General features: G+C 36.8%; 1 long non-coding RNA gene across 1 annotated transcript; it reads left to right on the top strand.

The window, feature by feature from the left end:
* The first annotated feature begins 4,228 nt into the window (after window positions 1–4,228).
* Window positions 4,229–16,507, top strand: LOC106787949. Its single transcript, XR_001381854.1, has 3 exons — window positions 4,229–4,357; window positions 4,442–4,680; window positions 16,355–16,507. It is a non-coding gene; the product is annotated as an uncharacterized LOC106787949 (long non-coding RNA).
* The last annotated feature ends 6,974 nt before the right edge of the window (window positions 16,508–23,481 follow it).

Genomic DNA, 23,481 nt, shown 5'->3' with positions numbered 1-23,481 from the left:
TTGTTCGTTCCTGTTAGATGTTCTAAATCGTGGAATAAGCCACGTTTGGCTTCGATCTTCTTGAACGATCGAGAATCTTGTGATTCCAATTAACCGATAACGAGAAAAAGTAATATCTGTTGGTCTTTTCTTCTCTCCTACCTTTTCTTTCTTGCTTCTTAACTCTTTCTTTCGAGAGGATTGCCCGCGCAGATCCGGCATCTGCAACTTTGTTGAAATAAGAGAAAGCGAGAGAGAAAGAGAGAGAGAGAGAGAGGGAGGGAGAAAGAAAGAAAGGGAAAGAGCAAAGGAAGAATTTTATAGGAAAAGAAGACCACAAAGTTTCCTTGGAATATAATACGAAGAGAAACTCATTTTCTTTCGTTATGTTTTGAAATCGATCGAGTTCCTTTCTCTCTATCTTTCTAAGTATTATAGATACGATATTATAGTTACGTCCATCTCACTTCCTTTCTCTTTCCATCGTAAAGTTAATTAACGATGTGTACAAATCCTCAAAGAACAAAGCGCCCGACCGTAATGCATCGGAACTAATTTATTAGCGTTTTTGCGACAACCTGGATTTCCCAAAGGCAGTTTCTCAGGTGGCGAACGATCGTATTCTCGTATTATTTGGTCGTGTGACGTAGCGAATGGCGAACATGCTCTATTCTCTCTCTCTCTCTTTCTCTCTCTCTCCCCCTCGTATTTGTAGATGGAGCCACGCGTGCACGCGCTCGTGTATGTGTCCATTGTTAATTAATGAAATGCATTGCACGAAAATGGATTGGTATTGGAATAACGAAGCCACTGCAATTTACGGGACGCGTATACGGTCGAATAGAGAGTATCGTTTACGTTCTAGCTTACTTCTACGAATTGTATTTGTACGTGTGTAATAGTAAAGTGCGTGTTTGTGTATATATATATTGTTACAAATATAACTTTAGCTTAATATACCATACTAAATATTAGTTCAAAATACGTAAGTGTCATTAATAATGAATAATCTCTATGTCATTTGTATACAGTTTATCGTATTTTAGTTTAAGCAATTCTATAAGTTGGAAATCTTTCCAGATCAAACGTATTTTTCTCACGGTTATTTTTCTATAGTATAGAATTATAAATTATCTTTTTATCTCTGTTCGCGCTTAAATGAGATAAAAAGCGAATTTTGTTTTTATTAACAGACATTTTGCTATCTTATCCAACGTAAATAGAAATAATCAACTACTTTAAAAGTTTGAATAGATTTAATACGGAAAAGCCTTTTGCAATATTTTCCATAATTTTAGAATATATTTATTATGTTTAATGTATGTATGACAAAACTTACAATGTAATTAATGGCAAGTTACTTTGCCATTAGGAATAGAATAATCCTTGTAAAATAAAATGTAAATATATAAAAAAGAGAGAGAAAAAAAAATAACCATATTAATAATGAACAACATTTGAGGTATTTAATTGCATATTCTGTTCGTTCATGTGTATTCAATTTATTTCTATTCTGTTTTAACTTTCTCGTCAGGGTCGTTTTAAAAATTCTTAATGTTTTATTAATTAGTTCCTAACATGATAGAAAACCATTATATTGTATAAAGATCGAACGATGAGCTGTATACTTTCATTTATTCCGTATTTTCAGACTCACCGTAGTGATAAAGAATACCGTCGGTGCGCCTCGTAGGTTTCAACGTAAAAGATAAATCTTCGAGTTAACTCGACGTGTAAGGAAAAGGCGACGGCTCGGTCGAAATCACGTCAGGCTGGATAATTTATATGAATCGTGCCGTGTGACTGTAGATATCGTACCGTTCGTTATACGCCAGTTGGCTTAGTAGAGAGAAGACAGTAGACATATTCTTGAATATATCCAAACGCGAGGATCAACGTAGATCCATACGAAACGTGTATTTGAAAAATAGTATATAAAATATACCTGTCATATTATATTGGGACTTTCTTAACAGCACTTATCCGAAGTATCCATTTCGAATGTGTGTGTATGTGCGATTTTCGATTAAATAAAATATATATTTTTGTTGTCGTAGTAAAATAAAAATAAAATTGTGTTTATATCTGTCTTTCCACAACAATTTATAACTCATGTGTTTTATCTATCTTTTTTATTTTTTGTAATTTTATGTAAAATTGCAAGTATTTTTTATTGAGAAACTTAGCTTAGGTAACTTCAGCGTTCTCTTTTTACTCTCTTCTTTTGTGTGTTACAGAATCATCATAAAAAATGAAAAAAAAAAAAAAAAAACAAATCCCTTTATATTTTTCTCTGTTTCTCTCTGATCCCAAAGAGATTAGTTTGTATTATATTATTATAACGTAATCCTTTCATACCGATAACTCATTCGATCCGATCTTTTCGCTTATGCGCGTCGGTAATAATTCACTAATACATTATTTGGATTCATTTAATCGGAAATACTCGCGATAAATCGTGCGAATTAACGTCAGCCTGGTGTCTCGTTATAAATACGCGTATACGAGAGATAACGTATACGCGTTACGGTTATACGAGAAGAGACATATTGTGGTAATAAATTGGTGATCGAGAGCGATGTTAGTGGGAAGAGGAAGAAGGCCGGTCACTCCTCGCTAAGCTTAGCTTGCGAGCGCGCAGAAAGCTTGTCAGGCACTTTCTGACTAATTGCCGGTAGGGTAGCTGTAACTCGGAAGTCTCGGGGAAATATTGCTTCCGTGAATCGAAGCGAACTAACCTGACCTCGAAAAGACATAAGAGCCTACTCTAGATATCCTAGATTATTCTCTTTACCTTAGAAACCTTACCTCCATTCACTTACCTACTTTCATTCTTGCTATGTTTACTATTTACTTATGAAGTTATTATACTTTTACTACAATAACGTTTATTTTCCTTTTTCTTTTTTTATTTTCTCTCTTTTTTTAGGGGTGGGTGGTATGTGTGTGTGTGTGATAAAAAATATAATAAAATTTAAGTAGTATGGAGTTAACTATATTATGGTATTAATTTATATGAATAATATATGAATTGATGGAGCAGATCTCCAAACCCTAAACAAATAGTTTTCGTCACCATTTTACGGATTTTCTTAAAAAACAATATGTCGAAGCCAGCTCGATCAACACCGCTCATAAATTTGATGTAATTTTCAATAACATTGGGCTTTTTTATAACGACTTGAGTACCGCCTCGTAGAATCCTTCTTACGGGAGCTGTTACCGCATTATTCCAAGTCGTCAAAGCTGTGAAGGTTGCTTGTGTCCGTGACATAAACAGTTTGCGGTACAGCTTTCATCTTCCTATAGAGAGTCACCCGAGATAAGACATTTAGACACCTCGCAATATGACCTACAAAAGGCCAAGTAGATCTTTCAAGCGATATTCCTTAGGTCAAACACTAATAAACACATCGATCTGAATGGTGCCTCTCAGGCACCGCTCGAGTTATCGCATCACATGCAGTGGTGCCTGAGAGGCACCGCTCGAGCGCAAAGGGTTAAAATATTAAAATTTGTTTTTCATTTCATCTGCTTTTATTTCTGCTTATTTTCTCTTTCTCTTTTCTTTTTTTTCATTTCCAGTTTGCATTTTATAGTTTAAAAACCATTACGTGTTACAAAGCTTTTATTCTAGTTTTTAATTAGGGATTAGGGATTAGGAAGAGTAAAATAAGATATATGCGTATATTATTTTATAATATAAAACATAAGTTTCACTTTAAAAATTTCTCGGGATAACTTTTTAATAGTAATATATACATTTTCATATACTTTGAACAATATATTTTATATCGATCGATAAATTTAGAAAATGAATGCGTTAATTAGCTAGAAATAGTCTACTATTCTTCAAATCTTGGATCATTTATACTGAGAGAGAAAAAAAGGTTTTACTCTAGCGTCTCGATGAAGTTCTTGACGTAATCCAAGAAAGACATTTGCGCATATTAATGGTTCAATTAATTGAAGAACAAACGTGCCTGTGGCAGGTCTTTCAGAGACAAGTATGAAAAGGATGAGATAGAGTCTGGCCTTGCCGTAGTTCATAATTTCGTGACTACTTTAGATTTTGAAAATATTTGATAATAGCAAAGTTTTTCGAATCTTTGATAAAAGAAAAAAAAAATAATAAAAAGCGGAAGTAAAATAAAAACAAAATTAAAAGAAACGTTCTATTGTAATAAAGGAATAGTCCGAGTAATATAAAACATTTTATTTCCTTCAGTTTCTCGTCGTTCTCCTTCAGAGACGTGCCTCCAGAGACGAGTATAATCGTAATTAACGAGGTAAAAATGGAGGCTGTTTGGAGGACACCTAGACAGTCTGTGGCAACTCTGCGGGCGCATGTACACCAAGTGAAAACTCATATTTACCGGTTAGCAAGCTCAGACATCCACAGTAATGCTATAGTATTACGCGATGCGCCGAGAATACAAAGAGTTACTTCTCTTTCTTCTAGGAGAAAAAGATAGAAAAGGAGAGAAAGAGAGTCTGGAAATAAGCCGGGGCAACGCGTTACGTGAAAATAAACGAGGGGGATCCTGATAAAAGGAATCGCTGTACGTTCTGCAGGGGATCTGTTTGGCTATAAACGAGCGTAACTGGTCTAAGACTGGTAGCACGTCTCCTTTAATACCTTAAGATCAGTTTCCATGGATAAAGTCATGACGGAGGGACAAACAACGCGTTACTGAGAAGGTACCGATCGTGTCTAAAGACCCGATTGATTTGTTTCTATTATTTTGCACTTGCCGATAGTACAAACTTTCATGAAAGAATTGATATAAAAACTGTCAAGAAATTTTTGATGTTACGAATATACAAGAAATATTATCTTACGATTATAACAGAGAGACAAAGAGAGTGAGAGGGAGGGAAAAAGAAAAAAAATAGAAGGAGGATAACGGTTAATACAATTTCTCTGTAGCACGGTAGAGATGCACACGTCGACAATTAAAAAGCTCGCAATAGTGGGCGAAAATAATTGCACTTCGTTTCGATGCGAAAGCCGGAATTCTAGCGGCACCAACAATAAAGCTGACCGTAGTTGGTACAACGAGGAGAGAGAGAGAGAGAGTTAGAGAGAGTTAGAGAGACAGGAAGAGAGAGGGAATGAGATAGAGAAGAGGGGATTGGTTAGAGGTTGGAGAATGCGATTGCACCGAGTGACAAGCTAGTATGTCGAACGACCAAATGGATTTTACGTGTACACGAAAAATAGGACCTCGATGTGTGCAGCATTGTGCAGCCCGTTTCGAGCCGAAGAGTCACGCGTCGCGACCGACGTCGATGCCAGGAAACCGACACAACAGAGCGTCTATTAAACGTACGTTTACCGCTTAACAATACAGCCAGACGATCTACGACATCATTTTCGAACGTTGCTGATAACCACCTCTAGAGATTATACAAAAAAAATCCTCCTTTCGCGATAGTATTATTTTTTCGGCTTTCACGAACGTACATTTCTTTTCTTCTTATTTCGTGGCAGGAATTTCACGAAAAAATCAAATTTCTTCGTATATTCCTTGGTACGGTAACCACGCTCGATAAAACTGATTTTTTGATATTCTTTTTGTTTTTATTATCAGGTTGACGGTCTTATGAAAATTTTGTAGAGAAAAGAGAGAACCTTTCATACTTACTTTCGATTGTCACAGTTTCGAGACTCCGGAAAAGGAATCCTTTTGCTCACCATTTCTCATGACATTTGCATATTTATGGAATTTAGAGAGAAAATTTATAGCTGATCGTATTTTAGCAGTCGACCGTTCGCACGACGTTCAATCACTATCGCACTTTCATTACCGCGTTAACTCTCTTGTTTACGTGCCGACATTACGTACTATGGACAACTCGTGTATCCGGCGTTTTCCCGTACGATACACGCAACCATCTCTCGCTCGTGAATGCTTATAAACTTTCAAGCTTTTTCTTTTGGACTTTTGATTTTTATCCAGGATCAAATACTTATTTTTCGATCAAAATATTTCAAATACCGATACTCACAATGTGTCTCTTTGTTTCGAAGATATTCTAACAAGGCAATTAATAGATATATTGATTTAAACGAAACTGTCAGGGATATTAATATAATTGGACGAATCGTTGAAAAAGAGAAAAACGAACAAATTTATTTATTATTTAGATTTATAGAAACGATTGTAAATATAATAAATTTGCTAATCCATTTTATAGTCCCGTATAACTTTGAAGTCACATACCGATATATGAAGATTTTTTCTGTTTAATTTAATATTTATCCCAAGTGTAGTATACATTTTTTTCTATAATCTCTCTTTGGTAACCGATAAAATTCTTTTTTAACGATTATCAATTTTTGTTGAAAATATAAGAGCATAACTGTACAAATTTTGATATTATACAAATAATAACCAAAAGAATAATATAATTTGTCAAATTCGTTATTCAATTGTTTATGAAATTTGCATATCATCAATTATTACGAATCGTTTGCATTTTATGGTCATTTCTTAAAATCGATAGATGATGAAACTTGTATCGATCGTAAACTTACTTATCATCGAATATTACGAAGCATTTGCATTGAATAATCTTTTCTTAAAATCGAAAGATGAAGAAATTTATATTGATCGTAAAGGAAATGGTTCAATCTAGGGCTTCGAGATAGGAAAGCGTCAGTTATAATTACATGCTCGCGCCATATATATCGGGTCATCGAGGCTATTGGGATATCGGAGGCGTATATTCGCCAACGGGCAGGTTGGTCAGAGCGATATTGGTTATTGCCTTCGTTCGTTCATTCGATGTTCTCCGAGCGTTCGTTGCATCCTTCGTTCAGCTAATCTCGAAATATTAGCCTCCCGGTACTCTCTTGCGACTTTCTATTCTGTATTTTCTCTTTCTATCTTTTTCTATCGTATATTCCATCCTCTCCGTTTTCCTTCAACCACCCACTCTCTGGTATTTTTTCATTATCCGTGGAATTTAAAGGGCCGGAAATATGGTTAAAGTGGCTTGGCGCGATATAAAGTAGCCACGTATAATGTTCCCTTTTTTTTATTTTTTTTTTATTCTCTATTTCCTTCTTTTTCCCTCTTTCTCTCTTTCTCTCTTTTTCTTTTTCTCTTTCTCTTTATAGAGATATCCTTTGAACTAAAATTCTCTTTTTCTCACGACGATCGTAAGTGGTGAAAGGACCAATCGTCGATGTGATTTTAGAGTACCAAACTAAAGAGAAAGTATCGTCAAAGATCCTTTATGACATTACTCTATGTAGAATTTACTTTTCTATCGTCAAAAATATTGAATTTATCATTGCATAGAATCAAATAGGTTTCGTTAGATTTGTACATAATTTAAAAATTCTTATCTTATTACTTTTAATATGTAATTTATTCAGTTAATATTTTTACTCATTTTTCTTTAGAATATTAATCTCATCTAAACTATAATATAATTGAAACGTAATATCCTATTAAATTTGATATAGAAAAACAAGAGATTAATGATGCAAGAAGAAGCATACAGTAGTTTCAATGTACCTATTGGTGAAAAATTGAATACCAAGTAACCAGTTTTTAAGGACTGCCAAGGACAACGGTGAACGGTGACAAGGATCGTATGTGTTCTAGCAAGGAATGGCAATGTTTCTTTCGGCCTGTTACGACAGCAGGCATTCAACTTCGGGCAAAGGATACGTCTGGTAATTGCGTTTGTGTGTAGCTAGGAAGTTTTATTTCACTGGCATTTATTCGGCAACGCGGAGACAGCGGGCCACTTAGTACGAGAGAGAGACAAATGTATTTACGTCGTGAATCTGCCAGGAAGCCCGCATCTACCGTTCAAGCTTTACCCCGTTTATCCTGGGATTCGAGTAAAATTACGAGAACCGTGCCCGAACCGAAACACCCCTGTACCCTTTTCCTTTTCCTTACCCTTTTCTCTTTTTTTTTTTCTTTTTCGTTGTTGAAAAATTTCGGTCGAGTCGATTAATTATCTCGATTGTGTAGGCAGCTACGAATAACATTTTTTAAGAGACCTTTCGTGGTTATTTTCTCAAAGATTTTTTTACCTTCAATTTCTATATGTATGTATGTTAGTAGAAAGAGTCAGCTACGTTTAATAAGATTGATCTCTTCGCGAAAGATAGAGAATCAAAAACCATAACGCAGTTATACTTTATGATAAAACTCGCGATAAAGTTGGTCACGCTCGTGCTCATTACTATTACTCATTTTTATCGACGATAAAGCGTTGAACTTGTGGGTCTCGCTTAAAAACATAATGGCTTTTAAGAAAGGCAAATATCGCGTGTGCTGATCTTGTTTCTTTCCGTTCGCGGATAGGCGATATTAATTTTGTTACACGCTATATAAGGTCAGAGTTACGTTAACGTGCGTGCATGTTTCTACTCGTTCTCTCCTACTTCTATTCCTCTCCCCCCGTTCTTTCTCTTCTACTATTCTTCTCTACCTCTTTCTCTCTTACTTTCACTTTAACTTACTAACCGGTTACGTCCATTACGCAACAAAGCTCGACGTACTGTTTCCCTATTCATAATGGCATACAATTTAGCGGAAAATTGGATTTTCACCTTAATCTCGATCCCTGCTACGCGACGTATCGTTAAAACTCGGTAATCTGAAAGCGTGGATCATAAAGAAGATAAAGTGAGAGAGGTGGGTGAGAGAAAGAGGTGGGTGTAAGAGAGAGAGAGAGAGAACAAGTACCTTCTCGTTTTCTACTATAACGCGATAGCTAACTCTGCTACGGCGCGTAAACGAACGTGTACGTGTAAACGCTACTCCGATAATAGATTCCCGCTTTGGAGTTCGGAGTTCTACGGTGAATCTGTAACTCCGGCGATCAAACTGCTTGCAAAGTTTGTCGCTCGAATCGAATGGGAGTTTGGCTAACTCGTACGTAGAACGCCATGGCTCTACTCTTCTCTCTTCTATCGTCGCCTAAACGTGGATATTTGTATGGTTATGTGTATGTATAAATATATATACACGTATGTAGTATGCGTGTACTAGTATAGGTATATCATATTCGTATATTTCCACACGTGTATCACGTTGTATCTTGCTTCGGTTTTCGATTTTGGGAAAACTTTGCTCGACTTTACAATCAGGCACCCCGCTCTTCTACTTTTCTTCATTGTCGTAGCTGTTGTCGTTGTCGTAGTCGTTGTCGATAGTATACGAAGACTGTCGAAGATTTTCTTCATACTTTTTCATCTTTATACTTTTGACTACAAAACGAGGCAACTCTTGTTATTTTCAACAAGAATAACATCTCACGTTGCAAAGTTCTCTCCGTGTTTTTCCGCGAAAGATTTGCGTTGTGCATGAAGCATAAACGTGAGTATTGATATTTTCTTCAAGACGTGTGTGTATATATATGCATGAACATTTTTTATTGATTTGATATAAGTTATATAAATGTTATTATTATAAAAAAAAAAAAAACGAGGATATTTTCGTAACAATTGATTTCTAATTTATTTTATTTTCATGATTTCTCCTATAACAATAAGATAATATTAGGAAAAATGTATTATTTCCATTCGTAAAAAGTTGGCGAATATTTGTGACGCACGCCGGGAAGCAATAGTGGCATTTTTCCTTGCGTTCGTAAATCGGCCGATGCGAATCGATAAATTTTTTGTAAACCTCCAGAGGCTTAGAGAACCAATAACCGATGATATAATGGTACGACTTCCTTCGGGCCGATAACGTCAGAGCTCCAAGTTAACCAAGCGTGAAAGTATTTTCGAAAATGTATCTCGAAATGTATCGAGTTCTCATTCGTTCGCTCGAAAGAGAGAGAGAAAGAGAGAGAGTACGTGCGTGCGAGAAAAAGATAGCATAAGATAGAGAGAAAGTTGGAGATGCTGTATGTCACACGTTCAGCGAATATTTCAACGAGTACTAGCGAAAATTTCTATCCTTCTTAAACCAATCCACCCCTAACCCCACCACTTACATCGTAGTCTCCTGACAGCTTATGTATATAGGGAGGACGAATCGAAGCTTCCTCGTAGATTCAACACTGAAGAGCACTTATCGCTTTCTCGCACTCACCTCCGATCGCGAATAAATCGTCTTGCTACGAATCGACCTAGTAACGCGACCTATTTCGATTCCTTTGCCGATGATTTTGTGATGCTGACGGATCGATTCGCGACGAGAAGGATCGATTAGAATAAAAGAAAAAAAAGAAAAAAAAAAAGAAGGAAATTGGACTTTTGACTCGATAACTACCAAGCGAGTACCATTATGATGCGTTTAAGGATTTACGTAGAAAGGATTGTCGATAATCCGAAGAAGAAGAAGAAGAAGAAGAAGAAGAAAAATAAACGAAGAAAAATAGAAAAAGAAAAAGAAAAGAAATAAGGGCTTTCTCCAATACAATGTAAGCAGCAGCAACAGCAGCAGCAGAAGATACCAAACCAGCTTCGCTGCCTCTACTCGTTTTCTACTTTTCCATCCTGCACCTTTCTCGCTCATCTCGCTCCTTTGCAAGATTTACTTCATCCTTCCCTTCTTTTCTCATCCCTTTTATCTCTTTCTTTCTTTCTCTCTCTCTCTCACTCACTCTCTCTCTCTCCCTTCCAACTCCAATCTCATTCTACCGGTAAAGGATTCAAAAGAGATTGAAAAAGATTTGGTCGATCTACCGCGAAGAAATCGGGAGAAGGAAAAGAAGAAAAAGTATAGGAGAATGGAGAGAGAGAAAGAGAGAGAGAGAGAGAGAGAGAGAGAGAGAGAGAGAGAAAGGAGTCAAATAGCGGATCGAGAAGAGGGCGTAAAGAACAGCCATTTGCCTTATCGATAAAATAACATTAAAAACTCTAGGAATCTAGTTAATTTTGATAAGTTATCGTTTTATCATACTTTAAAAGAAAATAAGAAAATGTCCGTTCATGAAAGTAGGAGGAATTAGAAGGGTGGAGGTGTCTTTTTTCTCTGTAATGTATATTATAAAGCTGTCGCTTGTATAACAGAGGGCCGGGTGGGTCGCAGGTGCGCCTAAAAATACGTAAATACGCTTGCATTTTATAAAACGCGTAGGTATTCGAGAATGACGGGACCGGGCCGTTGCTATTTCTCTACGACGTTTTTCTCTACGTACTATAGATATACCACGAAACTTTCCGTAGCGGTGACAATACTTTTTCCGCTGCGTGAGCGGCACGATTGTATTCCTCCTCTCCCTTTCCCTTTCTCTCTCTCTCTCTCTTTTTTTCCCTTTTTCTTTTTTTTTTCCTCTTCCATTCTCTCTTTTCCTGCCTACCTATCCCAGCGGGTAGATTAGTTTTTTGTCTACGTTGCAACCAACTCGTCGTTCGATATATATTTTCCTATTTACGCTTCGCCCGTTCACTCCTTCCACGTCGCTTACATTCATATTACATTTTTCTCCATTTTGTAATGCATTTTATCGCCGGCGAAATTTCTCCGGTTACGATCCTCGATAGGATTGGTATCGGTAGACGACACGCTTATCGGTAGTTTCGATCTTTTTATTATCGGCACGACACCAATGACTGATATTTAAAATGCATACAGGTGCACGGTTACGATATGCAGAGCGAATTAAAATCGTTTCATTATTTTTTTTTTTTTTTTTTTTTCATGGTATTTATAAAAAGTTACGCGATAACAAGTTATCGCATCGGTTGCATTGCATCTGAATATGTATCATTAACTTATACTACTTAACATCGTACCACACTTTGATTTTAATATTTATCGTAACTATTTTAATCTCTTACTTTGATCTCCGGCTAAAGGGAGAGCTTAGCACCTTTATTTGATAATATCATCCACGTCTACCTATATCAAACTTTTTTTGAATAAGCTCAGTTCGTCATGGAGAAAAGCGATTCGCAGAGCATAGATCAATATTCGAAAGTTGTTGCCGTTCGTTTCTCACTTTCTCATTCTTCTTCGCTTAGATGTTGCGAAATAAAACCTTTCTCGCGATCACGTCGTGGTTATAACCCGCGAAAAATGTCAACGTTGGTGGTGGATAGGTATGTAATACGGTGTATCGGTTGGGGAGTATCGAAAACTTGATGTTTTCTGGAGCCGCCACGTTCTCTACACGATCGGTACCTCAATAAATCAGTCGAATTCCCTGCTCGATTCCCTTCTCGTTCTTCGGCTTGGTAAAAATATCAAGGCGTTTCATGCGTTCGTCCTACCTCGCCCTCATAAAAGTTCTACGAGTTTAGGATCGAATTGCTAAATTCACTGAGAAACGACACCGACTTTCGAGGGTGCTACCAGCTACGAATTTCGATGGTTTGCCGTCCGATAACGATATGATTCCTCGTCCTCAACGACGAATGAGAACGATCGAGCTTTGATATTATTCTCGATGTGTAGTCATGACACTCTCCTCTCTCTCTCTCTCTCTCTTCTGGATTGGTATTAGGTGTCGTACGCTTTATACGTATATAGTGTAGGACTCTTGGAATGAATCGAAGTGTAGACTCGAAGCCGGCAAGCAGATTCCAATTTAGATTCGATGTTGGTACGCTCAAGGCGTAGGAGAGCGAGTTCTACGTTCTCTTTCTCTCCCGCTCTCTCTCTCTCTCTCTCTCTCTCTTTCTCTAGTGTAGCATCGATGGTAGTTCGTACCTTCAACAACGTTGCTGTTCCTAGCGGATGATGCACGCGCCGTAGAGCGACCAAGTCATTCGTACAAAATGCACAGGCAAACAGGAAATTAAGTAACGGGATCGAAGTCACGGAGAAAGTGATGACCCAACAGCAAAGGTGCAACGCGTTGTCTCTACTACGTGTATCAGATAGCTATTTTCTATGAGAGTTGTGTCTGACTATATCCCGAATGTGATAGTACCTATCTTTTACGTTATCTTGCTTCGTTTATCGATAGCATACCATCTACCAACCTACCAACCTCGTGATTGAATTACTTCGACTAAATGCCATACACATTCAATCTTTCATGCGCGAATTTAGATCATACGTTGGGAGATCGAGTGGATGCTTTCAAATAAATTCTCCAGAAACTCTCTCTCCCTCTCTCTCTCTCTCTCTCTCTCTCTTTTCTTATAATAAACGCGCGAGGTCGATCGATCATCATGCTTGGAACGATAAGAACGCGAAGAAGAAAAAGGCAAGAGGCAAGAAAGAAGGAAGGGAAAGAAACTCGTTTGAAAAATTTGGAAATCAACAAGCAACGCAAGAAGGATCTGTATCATTATGATGTTGGTGGTTGGAATAAAAGACAGAGAAAGAAAGGGAGAGAAAGAGAGAGAGAGAATAAAGTGAACGGAACGTTGAGTAGAAAAGAAGCAAGTGTTGTTGGATGGAAGAATGGACGATAGAATGAAAGGGGGGAGTTACAGGAGGAGGAGGAGGAGGATGAGGAGAATGATAGTAGAGCAGGGAGGGCAAAAGAGGAGCTCGGTCAGGTGTGGGGCGTAGCCACGATATATCGTGGCTGAGCCTTTATTAAAACTGCTTTCGGTATTATTGCTTTCCGGGAACGTCGGGCCTCGAAAATGGCATTTCCGCGAGATAGGCTGGTTTCTCGTGTGTGTGTGTGTCCGAAAATGTATATACCTACTGATATATACGTTCATATACGCGCATGTATATCTATGTATGTGTTATTTGGCTCGGAACAGCAACGTTGTCCCTGAGGGCACCACCACAAGCCAGTGGACCAACGGTATGGCCAGCAATAAATATGCTCTTCACTTTGTACAAGTCGCTCGTCTACTCTTATATTGTCCTCGCTTCGTTATTGCGTCCCAACAAAAAAAGCAACGCCCACCGATTCGGTATTTTTGACTAAACGGCGTTGGGAATGATCTTTAAAATCTGCATACGTGATCGCACAGCATATTTACGACACAGCATTTGTTCCTCATTGATACGCTAATTTTGTTCAAACGAAATGTTACGTATATTTTACGTTCATTTGTAGGTCTTTCGTGAAAGCGTTCAATCGTATTTTAATAGTTACACACCTGCATATTATAATATATGATCTTTAATCTTTTAACGTAGATAAATATATTTATATGAGAAGGTTGGGAAACATATTGCAAATTTTCGAAGTAAAGATCGTTTTAATATTCGAAATGATGTTTAATCTCATTATTTACGTTCTTGTTTGGAAAATAAATTAATTAAGTAATTATATTATATTTGATTTCAATAAATCAAGAAACATTTGATTTTTTATTAAACTAACAGTAAAAAAATATTTTAATTTCATATAAAATAATCGATGATTAGAATTCAAATGAAATTTCATTTTCAATTGAGTATTAGAGTGTATAGCTATTGATAACAAAAAAATGAAAAAAACTCAGTTCTTTTTTTTTATCTTTAAATATCGATTGTGCCTATATAGGCATATGTATAATAATAATTGATGATTAGGTGAGTCTGCCGTATTTAGTTCATAGTTCATGTCTTTAAGGACTTTTAGTATAGTCTCTGAAGGAGTTAGCATCCTTGCCAAGACTATCATCGCAGTTATCGCCAATACGAAGTCGTTCGGCATCACGAAGCAAGTAGGAAAGACGATAGTAATAAAGGAGTCACGGCGGTAATGGATGATATTGACAAGCACTTTCCTTCCTAGCTCGAGTCCAAACCTTCGAAACCTTAGCCTCTCTTCATCGCTGGAAGGTGATGGCGCGTTCCTTACCAAAGTACTAGTGGCGACCAAGCGCTGAATAGTTTCTCTCGGATCGTCCTGAACAATGCAAATTGATGCGGAATCGATACTAAGCTGGTAGGAGTTTCTAATAAGATTCCCTTGCTTCCTTCAACGTGGCATACCCTTTATACGCAATATATGTATATATAGATATATACATACAGCTATATGTATATACAAAGTGACTTTAGAGGGGTGTTGAAAATGTATAGTTGCTTCTCAGACGAAGGTACTTTTAGTCATTGTATTATGTTATACCAAATGTTTCTCATATGAATTAAATATATCCGATTAATTTCGAGCGATCTAATATAAATTGTTTCAAAATATTAATGGTTGTCTGTTGTTTATTAATTTATACTATATAATGAAAAATATTCGTTTATTAAACGATATATAATATAATTAGAATATACTTATATTAAAATTGCAGCTATATCATTTTATTATACATAACTTTTATATCAACATTATTTGGTAAAAAAAAAAAAAGATTGTATGAAATTATTATTAAACATTTTTCTTATAATTAGACCACATCCTTATCTCAATATTATACATAGATACTTGTCACCTTTTTTATTTTATTTTTTAAATTAAAAACACAAGACGCGTTTCTTTTTTTGGAGATCCTACCTTGCTCCTCTCTCTCTCTCTCTCTCTCTCTTAAGTTTTGCGAAATATAGTATGAGATAATTCGCATTCTTCGCGGATATATACAATGACACGATCGTGAGTGAAATAAAAATCAAAGGATATTCTTCTTTCGAAGTCTGAACACGGTAGATGATAATTTTTCAGTAGGGGTTGCGGGACTGATCACGTCCCAGCATGTCCATCCAGTTGATTAACTGCGTATCACCCATCCGTCCATCGTAGGACGTTCAACATAGTAGAGGCAGGTAGGCAGGCAGGCAGGCAGGGAGGCAGGCAGGTAGGTAGGTCGTTCGGCCACCACGTAGCGTCCTCATTATCCGTAAATTATTTCGCTGCCGTCACGTTGGACTGGCTAGGGAATTGGAATTGATTACGCTGAACGTATAGGGTGCAAACTCGTCGATCCGTAATAATGTAGGATACGTTCGTGTTTCAGCGGTTGCGTTTCGATACAGCACACCGTATGCATTGCCGTTTGCAATTGATTGTTCGGATTCCGACACCGAGAAGGATTCTGCTTAAACTCGAAACATTGCACCTACAGAATAAAGGGAAAAAATCACAAACTCTGACGAGTGCTCGTCAGGCCGATCGAATTATTTCGTTAAATCGACCGGGGCTAAAGTGCACCCTGTACTGAACGCGTCATCGCACACGAGTGTCTCTATCTCTCTGTCTCTGTCTTCCTCTCTTTCTATTTCTCTCTCTCTCTCTCTCTCTTATACATGCATACTGTCACTAACTCACTCGTTCTCTTTCACTTTCGTTTGGTCGGACCAACCGACTATGAAATCGTTTCTAAAACTTACCTGTCATTTTCTCAATCAAATCATCGAAGATTATAATTTATGAAGAATAAGAAGCATAATTATATGAATTTAATTGATTTAAATAATATTTATTTGTTTATATATAAGTATTTGAAAATCAGATATTATATATTAAAAGGAGATGAAATTTTTTAAACTGATGAAAATTTTCACTAAAATTTCTCACTGTATTACTATTTTCATCTTAGGAATAAGGGTAAGAAGATTAAGTTAATCTTTGTGGATACGAAGACAATGGGAGACAGTATCAGGAGACAAGCAGACCAAATAGTGGGGGAAAAGGAAGAGGAAGGGGACAGTGAATAATGCGAACACAATTTGACTGCAACGGCATTAATTATCAAGACTCGGTTTGTATGTACGTATATGCCTGTATATGTACCCGTTTATCTAACACTCACTTGGTAGTTCGAATCGACGATGGAACGAGAACCGTCTAATTACCTTCGAACTTCACTCATTGTCAGAGAAAGAGAATACTTGAACGTTAGGATCGTGCGAATACATATACTAGATCAATTCTCATTTCACTGTACTTCTTTATCCATTCATATGTTTATATTTATCTTTACATAAGTTGTAGTATCTCTTTACTATACGTATAGAGTCCCACATCATGATAATCGACGGCATTATATTTTAACTGGCTCAATTGGATTGAAACGAATCGCTCGCATCTACTCAAATTCGCAGGCTACGTGCTTGTATAATTATGCTACTTCCGTCCGTGTCGTACGGAATCAACCACGCGTACATATGCGTGCATTTATAGTAATCTACCCGGGGATACGTGTAGATGATACATATATAATATATATATATATATATATATATGTATATAATCGTATCTGTGTATGTATATACAAGTTTACGCGTATACACAATATATTTCGCGTATATCTCCGTAACGTACCGTATGTTACGATAGCAAATACGTTAACGTACATACGTGTGTAGGTACATCGGGTTTCATTGGGCAGACTTATTTCGTGGTCGTCCTAGTCTCATTCGCACGATGATAAATGGGTTAATTAAGCGTTTCGCGTTCGGCCTGGTTCGCGCTTCACCGGCGGTCTCCAATCTACGTCGGCTAGCTTTGTTTATCGTATTGTGTAATACCCTGGATGTACCGAATCCAATTGATTTTCTTTCTTTCCTTTTTTCTCCTCGTTCTTTTTCTATTTATCTTTTTATTGTCGTTTGCTTTTACTAACACGTATGTAACGTTTGAAATCGTTTTTATTAGTTTACGTTGTCATTCGTTCGTGTCTATGATTTTATTTTCATATTTTCTTTTCCTCAATGAATTTATTCAATCGAAACAGTCGAGTTTGTCACAATAAACTTAATCGTCGTTGATTATATTAAAAGGTATTATATTCAAGATATTCCAGTGAAAGCCTGAAAGCCGGATCGAAGAACTCAAAGCGAAATTTCATGACACGGTTTCCTCTCTCTCTCTCTCTCTCTCTCTCTCTCTCTCTCTCTCTCTTCGTCTATCCTTTCGTTTCTATCTTCCTTTCGGAGGTCGAATTAAGGCGCTGAGGGTAACCATAATCGCTACGTCTCGGGATCCCGTTGTCGGGTCACGTACCGAAATCCGGGTAGCTAATTAGCCTTCCACAGCTCGAATGATCCACCCTGGTCAATCAGCGGCGGAGATTCGGTCCTGATTCGATCCTCGGAGCCTCGTTAGCACCATCGTCGTATATATTCTCTACTCTCTGCTCTCCAAGCTTGTATTAGATTTCCGTAGAAATATCCGGAAGACTGGAAGCTTACATCTACACCGTACTTTGCATTATATCTACGATATTTTTTAAATTATAACTTGTTTTTTTTTTTCACGAATATTCGTAAAGTGCATTATGCGTATAATATATCTATATCATATCATATACACATGCATCAATGTAATTTAATGTAAGTAGGTATACACGACGTGAGAGACGACGTGGTATAATTTTACTTTAATATTTTAGAAAGGTTTACGCTCGAACTGATATTATATTCGTCGAAAGAAATGCATGCTGTAAGAAGAGATAGGTCTTTGGTGAATTCGAAAGAGCCAGATAACGTATAACATTGTACGAAAAGAGAACATTTAAATGTAAGATCTCAAAAGGGTGTTCCTGGCATCAAAGCTGCGGACCTTTCCTTTTAGGAACTACCAAAATGTGATTAAACGTTCCAATTCCAGTCGGTCATAGGTTGGTACATATGTATTCACGTATCTAACGTCTATGAGTATTGCTTTTCCAGCTCTTTCCCTTTGACTTGTTCGGAATACTCGATCGGTACCTTTCTCGATCACAAAGCATCTATCTAGAATAGATATCTCTATCTACGTATATGTATATAAAACGTTCGCGTAATTTCGAATTTGATTTCGAAGTTCAAAGATGAGCCAAATGAGACAACTCTTTTGACTTTTGACTGATGATTAAAAAGGAAAAAAAAAATCGATAAAGAAGATAAACAAACGAAATAACAAAAGTTTACAATAATATTTTTTCGAAAATGTTTGAGATTTTTCTCGTAAAAGAAGGAACGAGAGAGAGGTAGAGAGAGAGAGAGAGAGAGAGAGAGAGAAAGAGAAAGAGAGAAAACAGACACAACGTGCCTTTCTCGAGTTAACGAGCAATCCATTACTTGAATTAATATCTGGAGCAAATTGCGTTTCTCTCTGCAGAAGGGTAGCTAGGCATTCCGGTAACGCGCTGATCCTGCGCCTAGTAGCAGGACCGAGCAAACGGTACGGTGGTCGTTGTCAGCGTGCTATTACTAATTCAGAAGGCAGGCGGTTGCTGTGGCGCAACGTTATACGGCAGACGACGCATTCTGCATAGCGCATTCAACGGCACAATGGGCCGTGGATGCGAGTTTTGAAATATGAATATGAATACGGGCGCGAGTGCACGCTTCGTCGAATCGGGCCAACGAAGACAGGAGGTTGCCGATCGATGATTCGCTTTCTCTACTTTTTCCATTTCTCTCTCTCTCTCTCTTTTTCGCTATTGCTCTATCTCTTTCTTTCTCTTTTCGACGCGTCCATCTCCACATCTTTCTCTTTCTCTCTTTCATTCTCTCTATCTCTATCTCTCTTTCATTCTCTCTATCTCTATCTCTCTTATACCTATACACAGAGTATATTCTCACCGGTATATATCTACCTCTCGCGATAAAGCCGTGGATGATTTATTGGATTGTTAAACGGGAGAGATCGCCCGTGTCCTCTCGATCCTCTTTATAAGAGCGAGCGAGACAACGTATATGTGCGAGAGACCGAGAGGGAACGGAAGAACGAGCGTTTCTCCACGTTCTCGACGTGACTTGGCCGACGAAGCTGCAACGTTCACAAATCATTCACCGATATCGTTCGAGAACGGCGAGGATTTATTTATCGAGCGCGTTAATAAACGCTCAAATTCGCGAAGATTCTAACGTTTTTGAATTTGACCAGCAGATCAGCTTAAAAATGACTCTACGCAAGTCAAAAAGTGTTGCCGAATTTTCGTCTGAGCACGATAATCATCATTGACTGATCACTTTTCGTTTGGTATAATTTAAATTCTACGATGTTAATTCATATGGAATTGCGTTACTTAAAGTAACTGTGTCGCGTTACCCATTCTATCGTCGGCAAACATATTTGTTTGTAATGACTATGCATAGAATAGCTGAGCAAGCGAATAACGATACCATACCTCGCATGCATTTATCCGTGTAATTTCGTAGTCGAGTTGAGTATCCTTTTTTCTTTTAAAATCATACCGACCATTTTTAACGATCATTTCGATGAAAAAAATCTAATTAATTTATTCTCGATTCTGTATTTTTCTTCTTATATTATAGCACAGTATCATTACTCCGAGTTACTTGAAAAATAGAACTACTTTATATAGCCAATAAAAATGTCCATCCGTTTAACGTACCGCGAAACTCACGAAACGAGTAGGTATCGAGGTAAACAACAAGCAGTTGAACAACGCCTTTGATTTATCTTTACTGCCATCTCCTATCGACCCTGGCTACGAATGGAACTAAAGAGCCTCTAGACTTTTCCGAAGATTTATCGAAGAAAATCGTCCGAAAGGGTGGAAAATTCGTTGTTGGCCAGCGCATACGGGAACGATCTCGCGGTTAATTTCACACACATATATATATATATATATATGTAGTTATATATACATAGATATATTTAGAAAGTATAGAAGATCGGTGCACCGATTTCGTGGGACGTGCTGGAAGCACATATTTACCCTTTAACATGAATCCTTCCCTTGGATTCCCTCTCTTTCCTGCAATCTTTTTCTTTTTCTTTCTTCCTCTTCCTCTTTCTCTCTCTCTCTCTTTTTTACATAGAGAACACTCTCTTCGTTCCTTTTCGGACGATTTCGTGGCGAGAAAGAGCAGGGCAAAGGAGACGAGAGACCCTCGGCAAGATGCTGCCGCCGGCAATAACCGGTAACGTATTACCACTTCTGGTCGGTTGAACGCATTTAGATCGCCTATTTGGCAAGGTACCCGAATAACTTTGCGTTTTACTTCGGTACGGGTACGAATCAAGCGCGAAAACCACGCCAACCGTCGAGTTACGATGAACCGAGAAACCGATATCGCTGTCGATAGTCGCGAAAAGGCTAGGAAGTAAACTTTTTTTGTTTGAAAAAAATCTTTCATTGTGTTGACCATTCGTTTGATTGCTTACTCATTGAACACAATTTCAGATTTTATTCATTATCTGGCTGATAGGTATACTAGTGAGTTTTAATGAGTAAACCTGCAACAACAAATAGCATATAATGATTCTCTTTTCATTCAGCTAATCTTATTCTGCAATTGCATAGATACGAGAGTATCACTGCGTAGTAATTTATATATGTAATACATTTATCGAAAATATGATAAGCCCGTAATGTCAATTTTCTCATCATTACGATTATTTGTTAATAATGAAAATTGAGAATAATTTGTGTTAACAGTTAAATAGTTTTTAGTTTAGTAATGGGTTTTTAAATATTACATTAAATAATATTAATATTATATGAGAGTAATGAAAAGTTTTAGGAATAATATGTAATATACGTTATTGAGGAATGAATTTATATAGATATCATTGACTTATCACATCTTCAATACCTTCACATAAACATTATTCATTTTGTTCGTTATAAAATAGGATAGGAGAGAAATAACATAAGATAAAAGAAAATTCAATTCAGTAATATAAAGAAGGAACTTCTAGCATAAGAAAATAATATAGATATATTAGTGATTAAAAGTAGCTCAATGTTGATCTAAAGGGAAGAACATTTGATAGTTAATAGTTGTATATAGTTATCGAGATTCTCAACGATAACCCTCTGCACAAAACTTGGCTTGATCGTCCGTGAATTATTCGTCGGTAGTTCGTGAAAGCGGCCATGCGAAACGCAATTACGAATTACGCGAAAACGGCCATTGCGATCAAGCCGATATGAAACGAATCGGGCCACGAATCCGATAGGGTTTCCTATCACTATCTTTCTCTCTCTCTCTCTCTCTCTCTCTCTCTCTCTTTCTCTCTCTCTCTCTCGTTCCCTTCGTCGATGCAACGCGGTGCATCGCGCCGATAAGCTTCAACAGAGATCCGCGTAAGCTGCGATAATGGCTACGGAACCTTTGGAAAAATACTGCCAGCATCACGCTTTTGACCCATCTTTCCGAGATATCACTAACGAGCGATCGCAGGTGAAATGCCGTCCATACGGACGATGAAGATCTCACGTGATACTACGAGAGAGAATGATCCCGAGATTGAATACATCTTCTAATACTTTTATTTTTAAACACAGAAAATAAAATAAAAACAGATTATGTGTTAGTTTTAAAAATTATTTTAAATATTTAAAGAAATTTTTACGACGAATCATTTTAATATTTTAAATATAGATATGTATATTTGCGTATATAAATTATATCATTTAAATAGATACAAGGATTGATTTAATATTTTTATCGAAAATAAAATTATTCCCAATCGGGGATCTACGAGTAATTTAGATGAATCGAATTTTTAAAATGATGACAATTTCAAATATATAAAAATTCATCAAATAATTGCACTAGTAATTGAAGAAAATTACAATTTGCAAGGAATATTTTTTAAATAATGTCAAATATTATTTTGGATTGAATCATTCGAAGTTGGAAGAAGATAAAAATTTTCAATTAGTGGACTTAACGAAAGATCTCCATCTCTATCTCATTTTTCTATCAAAATTTCTATAGGTATAATATATTTTTATGCATGCAAATTTATACGCATATGTGTGCATACAAGAACATATTGATTCTACAGTTTAAATGGTTGAGTGGATTGACTTGAAATTTATACCAAAAATCAAGTTACGCTTCAAAGATCCACGAATAATTCTATGATCGATTTGACTTCCGCCTTCAAAATCGCACAAAATTGTTCGTCTCAGCAAAAAGCGATTGATTTTTCTTTCGAAAAAGTTCTCTTCCTTCCTTTTTTTTTCTTTCGTCTTTTTTTTTTTTTTTTTTTTGTAACATTGCGAATGATTGCAAACGAAATTTACGAATACCAAATATGCAGAGCGATTTATTTTTAAAACGTTTTCACGCTACCAGAAATATCGCGTAACATAACGTCTCGTCTGAATTTTACACACAATTTTACGGTACGAGCCCGGGAAAAGCGTGGACGGGATGCAATGTCGAATTAATAGAAAGTTATTTTATTCAAGCATATTCTTGCATAATATAAAATGTTGTGGTCAATGGCGTGCGTTAGTAACGGTTTGAAAAATCACTCTTTCCTCGTATAATGTCAATCCTAGGTGACTGTTATATATAAGTAAAAACAAAAAAGGAAATATCGGACAATGAACAATTGACATTTCCAATTTTATGGAGAAAATGATGAATTTGTAGCGAAAATAAAAAATCAATGTTGAATATACGAAACTTATTTGAAAAAAACGACTAAATGAAAATTGAAAAGAACGTAGACAATGATTAATGACTTTACTCTTTAGTCTACTACTCGTAGTAACGGAAGAGAAAAACAGAAAGAGAAGAAAAATGATGATCAAAGGATTCCTTTCAAGAAAGTCTCATAATGAGTGTTCTTCTCACACACTAATACTAATTTTCCTCATTACGAAACGCGAATGTCCTCGCTTTAGGGAAGCCAGACTCGAGCTTTTCGCATTGATAACATCGGCAAATCCTCTGATAGTGTAACGAGCAAACGCTCGCATCGAACGTTACGTGGGGTATTTAGAAATGAATTATTTCGGCATCATGA

The sequence above is a fragment of the Polistes canadensis genome, unplaced genomic scaffold, assembly GCF_001313835.1.
Source record: "Polistes canadensis isolate GaletaPanama2010 unplaced genomic scaffold, ASM131383v1 scaffold_5, whole genome shotgun sequence".
Taxonomy (NCBI): Eukaryota; Metazoa; Arthropoda; class Insecta; order Hymenoptera; family Vespidae; genus Polistes; species Polistes canadensis.
Note: the sequence above shows the minus strand (reverse complement) of the source record. Positions and strands in the feature narration are given on the sequence as shown.